Source organism: Theobroma cacao, unplaced genomic scaffold, assembly GCF_000208745.1.
Source record: "Theobroma cacao cultivar B97-61/B2 unplaced genomic scaffold, Criollo_cocoa_genome_V2, whole genome shotgun sequence".
Taxonomy (NCBI): domain Eukaryota; kingdom Viridiplantae; phylum Streptophyta; class Magnoliopsida; order Malvales; family Malvaceae; genus Theobroma; species Theobroma cacao.
The window spans coordinates 2,633-5,418 of NW_017234964.1; the positions used below are offsets into that span (position 1 = coordinate 2,633).

The 2,786-nt window shown below is 30.9% G+C and overlaps 1 long non-coding RNA gene across 1 annotated transcript in view; it reads right to left on the reverse strand.

The window, feature by feature from the left end:
* LOC108663976 overlaps nucleotides 1–238 on the reverse strand; it is a 1,824-nt gene extending 1,586 nt beyond the window's left edge. The window contains exon 1 of the long non-coding RNA XR_001930049.1: nucleotides 201–238. This is a non-coding gene — a long non-coding RNA (uncharacterized LOC108663976). The remainder of the gene's footprint in view (nucleotides 1–200) is intronic.
* Between the last annotated feature and the right edge of the window lie 2,548 nt (nucleotides 239–2,786).

Genomic DNA, 2,786 nt, shown 5'->3' on the forward strand with positions numbered 1-2,786 from the left:
CTTGTTGGTTTGTTTCTAGACATGATAAACTAACTAAAAACACTAACATAACTTAGAATCAAATCAATCCAACTTCATTCTCTCTCCATACCCATTCCAACCAGCCATGAATTCACCATGAAAACATGAAATCTAACCATGGAAAATGAAAAAGAAAGCATGGGTAGTGTAAATCACAAGTCAAAATCAAGAAATTTTACCTTTACTAGCTTAATCCCTTGAAATCCTACACTTTTTCTTCAATTTTCTCACTTAGGTTTTGTTCTTTCTTTGTTCTTCTTCACTTCATGCTTTGGCCGACCATAATGAAGAAAATAGGATGATTTTTTGCTGATTTTAAAGCTAAAAAAATAAATGGATATAAATATGCCATGTGTCACCATTTCATTGATCCATTTTTATTTCTTAACTATTAAGCTTTCTCTCTCCACCATATAAATTCCTTCAATTATCCATGATAAAATTGAATAAAATTCATGTACTAGACAAGTGTCGGGTGTATAAAATTAAAAATTTTCCCCTGGGATGAAAAAATTACCATTTTACCCCTATGCTCTGAAAAATACCGAGATTACAATTTTTTTCACTTCTCAACCTCAAATCATATTCCAATACTCAAATCATACTCCAATAAGTCAAATGGGGCTAAAAAAGCTTTTCTAAAAATTTTCATTTTGTCCCTAAGTGGCAAATGACTATTTTACCCCTAGATAGTAAAAATTTCGGTTTGACTCCAAATTGTTCCTCAAACTCTGAATAACCATTTTGAGTCATCTCTAGATTGTGAAGCTTTTAATTTCACCTTAAAATTCCTATTTGATATAGTTTGAGGCTTAAATCAATTTTGTTGTACCTCTAGGTACAATACCTACTTTTGTAAATTTTTTTAGACTCTCCTAGCATGCAATCATGCTATCATCACATGTATGTCATGACAAGTATTTTATAAGGTCAGGCTTTACATTTTTGATCTTAAACTTCTTTATCAACATTTTTAGAGGTTTTTAGTTGGTGATTCATTAGAATCCATTATTGTATTGGTTATAGCTCCAAGCAAAAAGTAGAAAGGTTTTATCTAATAATTTAAACGACTTCATCTTGTGCAAAAGTTGTGCTTAAACATGAAAAAGGTAGTGTTTTGATAAAGCTTACGCCTAATTCTACAAAAAGCATGTTGTAGAGGTTACGTTTAATCTTGTAATATGCATGTTGTAAAGGTTATGCTTGATCCCCGTTAAAAAGGCAAGTTGATAGTGGATTCAAACTCCATGTGCTAGTAAGGGAGAGGACATAGGCACTGAAAGACCAAACTTCCATAAAAATCTTGGTGAGTGTTTTTTATTTTTTCTATTCTTCACTCATTCTACTTATACTCTGTTTTGCTATTTCATTCTTTTATATTTTAATTTTATCTTTAAAGATTTTTGAAAAAAGAGAAATTTTTATTTAATAACCAATTCATCTCCTCTTGACAGTTTTACTTTATGCTTATCTTTCTAATAATAAGGGTATCCTCAAATCAAAGAGAGAATATTTTAGGGAGAATATTTTCTTATGTAATTTTTTCCTATTTTCTTTTTACTTTACTTGTACTCTAAAGAAATCTAGGGTAGGATACTTTTTTATTTGCTATTTACTTTACTTGCATACCAAGTAAGTTTAAATCTAGTTGGCTATTATAAATAGCGTTGTACGTAGTCTTTTGTTTTCATCAAGCAATCAAACAATTTAGTTCTTTGATTAAATCCTTCGTATTTTCTACATGGTATTAGAGCTTAACTATTTTCTTTTATGAAAATATTTTTTCTATGGGACAAAAACCAATAGAAACCCAAGCAAAATCTTCTACCAAAACCATGAACAACAAGCCATTCCATTATCATCTGAGTAATTTTGATAAACCAGGTGATTGGTTGGTATCCCATGCACTAAAGAGGCACAACTATTCAATATAGAGGAGAGTTGTTGTCAATGCTCTTAGATAGAAACACAAGTTGCTATTTGTGAATGGAAAATTACTAAAACCAGAAGAATGAGATCTAGAAGAAGATGATTGGCTGAATTATAGTGCTATGGTACTAGCATGATTGTTAAACTCACTCAATGATGAGTTATATAACAATGTTGTATATCAAGACACTACTTATGACATTTTGAGACATTTAGAAGATAGGTTTTCACAAGGACATGGACCTTGAATTCAAGAACTGAAAAGAGAAATAGTCAATACTAGACAAGGTAAATTGACAGTCTCAACTTATTATACAAAAATGAAGAGATTTTAGGATCAACTTGAAAGTTTTTTCAAGTCCCATGGATGAGGATGTAGGAGTTGTACATGTGGAGTCTTGGCTAAGGAAAAAGAAGAAAACAAAATTGCAATAGTTTTTAATGGGATTGATTGATTCCTACATTATTGTAAGATCGAATATTCATTGTAAGGATTCATTACCAACTTTAACAACTACTTATTCTCTATTGAGTTTAGAAGATGTGACAATGGCAAGGCCAATTGTGAAGGCAAAAGTATTCAAAGTATATGCTAGAAAGAGGAATCAAGAATCAAATAAGAAGTCAAAATGTGAACATTGTAAGAAGATATGACACATAAAAAAAAACTGTTTGAGAATGTAAGATATCCACCAAATTGGCTAGGGCAAAAAAAATATGTGCATTCCCAACAACGAGCAAATCAACAATAGATTATGCTAAATCCAACAGGGTTATCTCAAACTCAGTTTAATCAAGTGATGGCAATACTTGACAAAGACAAACAATCAATTCCC